Genomic DNA, 6,317 nt, shown 5'->3' on the forward strand with positions numbered 1-6,317 from the left:
GCTCCGTAGCCTGGGCAGGTTGGGGCTGCGAGGCGACAGCTCGGGTTCTGGAGCCGGGAGGCGAACGGGGAGGGAGACTCGGGGTTGGGGCAGAGGGAGCGACCGGCCACGAAGGGGCAGCGGGACCCGGGGCCGGGGACACGCCGAACCCCGCGGGCGGGCGGGCGGGCGGGCAGGCGGAGCGGGCCGGCGCTGCTCCGCGGCTTCGGCGAGGAGAGCCCGCGGAGACCCCCCGCCCTCGGCAGAGGTGAGGATCGCGCGCGGGGAGGCGGGGAGGCGGGGGGCGGGCGGGGGCCGGCGGGAGGGCGGGACCGGACGCGCGGGGAGTGGGCTCAGCGGCCGGCTCTCTGGGGTTGGGGGAAGGGGGCTGGTGGCGCGGGGAGCAGTAAGTGAGCCGCACCGCAAACAAGATCTCACACACACACCACACACACACATACACACGCACACGCGCGCGCGCGCACACGCGCGAACACACTGGGTCTCCAGGCGGCGGCCGTGGCCGCATCCCCGGCAGCAGCTCCGGGCAAAGTGACAGGTAGGAGAAGGCATTTCGGGTCCCGCCCGAGGATGCTCCCGCCCGCCCCGGCCCGCGGGGTTTGTTTGTTCCCGGCGGGTGCGTCCCGGACGCGTGCGCGCGCACCCGGATGCCCTGCCTGGGAGCCGGTGCAGGTGCGGGGTGCTAGGCGCCGCGCGCGCGGGAGGCAGGGGTCCGCGCGCCACCCCCTCCCCTGTAATCATCGCCTACTGGGTTTCCTCTGACTCCGTCCAGACGTTAACCGCTTCTGGCTAGAAATAGCTCGGCTCGACGTGTATATGATTATTTTGGTTGGAAATAGTTGGCACCGTGCAAAGCATGTAAATGTGTATGCATGTGGATCTTCTTACCTCTTCTGGGGAGGTAATAGAAATGATTGACCATTTCCACTTAAAACAACACTGACAGGCCAGTCAGCACTCGGTGGGGGGCGGTGTTTGAGCCTCCTAAAAGCTTATAAATGATGGAGATTAAAGGTTTTTTTTTTTTTCTTCAGAATTTTAAAGTTGTCTTTTCCTTAACTAATTAGACTCTTTCTATATAGTACAGTTCTTCTGCCTGTAGACTTTGCAGGCAGTACCGAAGTATGGAAATATGGAAGTCATCAATTTCCAATTGTTTCTAAGCATGCCTTTATCTAGAATCATAAAACTCGCATAAACTAGGATTTTTCTAGAGAAAATACAAATGCCTATTATATTTTCAAACTTATGCATGTATTTGAGAGAGAGATAACTTCCTACTCCTTTTTTTTTTTTTTTTTAGCTCTTGTAGCGAGTCTCTTGGTATACACAGGAGTTTAAAATTTAGTTTCGGTCAAACTATTAGTGGAAGATTGCCTTTTTTAAAACCATAAATGTGATACAGGGCGATCTATAAATTAGGAGTGTGTGGGAGATAGCTGTTTAATAGTTCTGTTTGGTTGGCACTAATGTCATTCAAACATAGGCAGCCCTGTAATATTTAAAATTGAATTGAGTTTCCTCTTTAAAAGGAAATCAGATTCATAAACTAAACATGACCAGGAAAAGCAACTGGTGACTTTACCTGGGCCATCTATGAGGAGGGTAAGAAAGTGTCTGAGGAACTGTGTTCCTAAGGGAAAACTGTGCCTCTGTGTGTATAAAATTTAACTTTATCCTTTTAGTTTTTTCAGGATATTTGGTTTCAAAAATATGTGGTTGAACTGAGAACCTAGGGTTGTGTACTCTTCAAACTTAAGTGGCCTAAGTTATAGATCACAGAAATCTAGCTGGGTAGGGGTGTGTAGTTTAATCTGCTATTATTCATGTTATGTAATCTAGAATGATGTTTTTCATAGGACAGTCTTGCATAGTTTTCTGCTGGTGTTTTAATCTATTATATCATCTTCCTTTTGAACTGTAGAAGTTTAATAAATGATTGCCATCTTGGAAGAACACCTGTTTTCATAGAAATTCACTTTTTTAAAAAAAAGATTATTTATTAATTTATTTGATAGAGAGAGAGAGATCACAGGTAGGCAGAGAGGCAGGCAGAGAGAGAGTGGGAAGCAGGCGCTCTGCTGAGCAGAGAGCCCAATGTGGGGCTCGATCCCAGGACCCTGAGACCATGACCTGAGCCCAAGGCAGAGACTTAACCCTCTGAGCCACCCAGGCCCCCCCCCAGAAATTTACTTCTTAAATGGAAGAGCATTTTTTTTTTAATTGGCATTTTTATTTCAGGAGACTTTTGCTGCCAGAGCTAGTAACCCTTTGTGTGTAACATATTATGGCATAGCTAAAGGTATCCTCTAGTAGATTAACAATTATATATCCCTCCAACTGTGATTACTCAACTATCGGAATTTCATTTTGATTTAGCTTTGATGATATCACCGCCCAGCTTTGAATTAATGGCTGTTGAAAATGCTATTCTACAAGTAACTGTCAAAACAGAATTTCTAAGACTCCATTTGATCACTGAATACACATTTCTATCTGTCGGAATAATGCTACCTTTATTTTACAAATGCACACCCACACAGAAGCGCTTTGTTCTCAAATACTGTCTTCGGAGTTTTATATTTGTGTGCCTGACAATGTGAATGATATTAAACTACTCAGCCCCAGAATCTTGAGGTAGTGTGTTTTCGCCTATGAGGGAGCGATATAGGGAAGTTTAAAAGTGGTAAGGGTCTCTGCTTTAAAAAAAAAAAAAAGTGGTAAGCGTTATGGAAAAGCTTTTGCAGAAAATGTACTTTAAGAATCTGTATCACTTTGAGCGATTTCATCTCCAGCAGAGACCTAGCCAATGCCTTTTGCCCGCTATTTTATCTTTCCCAAGAATACATTCAACTTTCTTTGCCTTATTGTGCACTGATGATTTTGGCATCAGGGGCCAGTTAAGTTTATTAGGAATTGAAATGTGTTTGCCTAGTAATCCCTAACCCACCCTCAAAATTAAAATTGTAGTAAAATTGCCTTTCAGTGCTGCCCTGTTGTGTTGTTTTCCTTGAACGGATCACATTGGCATGCTAATTTGTGAACGGATGTGATATAAGTTAGGCCAATTTCTGGATGTTGTGTTGCATTTCCATCCTCAAACTTTCAGATGTAGCCAGCCGCCTCAAAGATCACAATTAATAACTTTTGTGGATTTTTTTTTAAAAAATGACATTAGTCATTAGCTGCTGAGTTTATTTGATTTTTAAAATTTTAAAATCTTACATTGAGAATAAATTATACCTTTTTGTATCACAGGACTTAATGTAGTCATAGGAAAGAAAGCTTATGTATTTCTCCCCTTCTCCCCAAATGCCCTTAGTAGTGAAGAGTGAACTCAAACATTTTGGAGGAAGCAAAAATATTCTTTGGAACTTTAAATTATTTAGCAGATTGTGGCTAAATTATCATCGTTTGTAAGGACCACTTCTAAAGTAAGGATGAAACAGCCTGTTTATTAGCACTTGTGACCTAGGTTTTTAATAGACTGGCTATCGCAGTAAGTCTTGTAAAACCAAGAACTTCTGCGTTTTATATGCAGAATGAGGTCAAGGACTAATGGAGCTGCTTTAATGATCACACTTGGTGTTTCATGTCCAGACTGAAGTTTCTAAAATAGATGCTTTTCACCTCATAATGTGAACTTGTAGGCCATATTAGTGTCTGCCAAAAAGACTCATCTACCTCTCAAGAAATAAATACAGCTTTTCACTGCCAATGGTGGGCAGCAGAGACTTTCTGTGGTTTTGCTGGCGCAAGGACACTGCTTAGTTCTCAGTACTGTCCATTCTGTATTTTTCTACTCTCTTGCAATTGTCAAGAAAGGTAATGACCTTGCATAGGTCTTTCCTCCATTCCTTAGTATTTGTTCTTCTGTGTAACAGTTTCTTTTCGGATAAAGCCTTCCCCCTTCAAGTAGAAATACTTCCTCAGGGTGTAGTACTGTTTATCTAGTTGTACCTTAGAAGCATATGAAGGTCTAGCACATTCAGAGGCTATGATTCTTTCACTAACCAAATAGAAAAATGGGTGGTTTACTCCACCCCAGTGGAAGCAGAGCTGGGTGCTAACGCGTCACTGTGCAGATGGGTGAGAAGTCTGCATGGCCCTCATCAGAATTAAGCCTGCCTTAAAAAAAAATCACCCAGGGGCGCCTGGGTGGCTCAGTGGGTTAAGCCGCTGCCTTCGGCTCAGGTCATGATCTCAGGGTCCTGGGATCGAGTCCCGCATCGGGCTCTCTGCTCGGCAGGGAGCCTGCTTCCTCCTCTCTCTCTCTCTGCCTGCCTCTCTGCCTACTTGTGGTCGCTCTCTGTCAAATAAATAAATAAAATCTTTAAAAAAAAAAAAAATCACCCAGAGTCACTTTTATTCTCAAGGCCCATTGCACCCAGTTGCAAACAACCACCCTCCAGTCCCACTTCGTAAAAGTGTGGTTGGAAGCTCATGCCTTTGGATGCTTTTCATATGCTCAAGGTGTAACTCAAGTTCACAGGGGAGGTGAAGGTGCTACAGCCCTACCTTCCAGATCTCAGTTGGGAGATCCTTCCATGAAGGAGGATGAATGGTTAGCAGGGTTTTTTTTGTTTTTTTTGTTTTTCTCTGCATGAACTCCCTCTACTTTTTCTTTCCTTTTCTTTGCGGAATCAAAATAGTTGAAAGAGACAGAAATCAGAGGAATGTGTTTCTCTGAACACCTTTCTAGCCTCCCACCTAAAACCTTCTTTGAGAAGGTCGCATACCCTGTGATGGCAGGATAGTGTTATCTCACCCGTTGACTGGGAGTCTCCGGCACAGCTCTTCTCCCGTGATCCTTTGGGATGCTGAGGGTTGGGAAATTCTACCTCTAGCGACATTACCCTTGGGGTCAGGCAAGCCATAGCTTTGAGATACATTGCCCTCAAAGTATTCTTTTGCTCCTGAACAATTGGGTGTTTCTGACTCCCTGACATGACTGAGCCACCTCTTCAGAACAAGGGGAAGAAAGTAACTTGATGTCATTCGTTATAAACAGTTCATCCAGAGGAAAGAGACCGCAGACCATTAGATTTATACCTGACATCTCATGCTGCCCTTTGGAGCAAGAGTCCTTCATCTCGGGTCTACCCTATAATGGTCTGAGGATGGAATTTGGTGGGTTGGTGAATTTAGCTGGCAAATGAATTACGTCTTTATTTGCATTTACTTCCAAATGATGATTAGGCTAAGTATTATTGTCACTCTGGATCTTGGCTTTAATGGGTTGAAAAAGAAACACATGCATTACTAGGTATGCCCAGATATTTAAAAAAAAATATTTTGATAAGTATATTCCAATATCAGTTGTTTTCCTTTGTGCTTCATTTTATACATTTAAAAATATTACATTCATAGGGTCTATATCATTCCCCAGATTTGGCAGAGGGTGGGCTTTGTGACCCACTGAAGGTAAAGGACAACTGCTCTAGAAACACTTTGTCTTAGATGCAGCTGGGGGCTAAGTGGGGGGCTGCCTCATGGGTTTGCTTTCAGCAGGTGCAAAGTTGCTAAGACCCTTGGGTGTTGGAATCAGGCAGACCTGAGTTTGAATCTCAACGATGTCCTGTATTAACTGTGTGATCCTGGGCACCTACCCCCTTGCCCCATCTGTAAAATGAGGAGAATAACCCCATAGGGCAAAAGTGCTCAGCACACTGTACTGTGTCTCACGCTGGGTATTGTATTTCTGTTGCTTTTGCTACAGACAAGATTAGTCTTTCTCCTCATATGCTAGTATTACCGCTTACTCTCTCCTTCTCTGGAGGGGCAGACGCCATTAACCTAGCCATACAAAATAGGCTGAGTCAGTTCCTATAAAACTTATAGCAGAGGTTCCTTGGCTGGCTCAGTTGGTTAAGTTCTGCCTTTGGCTTAGGTCATGATTTCCAGGTCCTGGGATCCGGCCCCAGGACAGGCTCCCTGCTCAGCAGGGAGAGTCTGCATCTCCCTCTCCCTTCACCTACCCCCCTCCCCAAACCTGCTCATGGTGTACACTCTCTCTCTCTTTCAAATAAATAAGATCTTAAAAACAAACAAACAAACAAACTCGTAACAAGAGATACTTGCTGTGCCCCTCTGCAAGTACAGAAAGTTCTGGTCACCTTATTTTTTTTTTTTAAGATTTATTTATTTATTAATTTGACAGACAGAGATCACAAGTAGGCAGAGAGGCAGGCAGAGAGAGAGAGGAGGAAGCAGGCTCCCCACTGAGCACAGAGCCCTATGCGGGGCTCGATCCCAGGACTCTGGGATCATGATCTGAGCTGAAGGCAGAGGCTTTAACCCACTGAGCCACCCAGTGC

This window comes from Neovison vison, chromosome 8, assembly GCF_020171115.1.
Source record: "Neovison vison isolate M4711 chromosome 8, ASM_NN_V1, whole genome shotgun sequence".
In the NCBI taxonomy this organism is placed as follows: Eukaryota; Metazoa; Chordata; class Mammalia; order Carnivora; family Mustelidae; genus Neogale; species Neogale vison.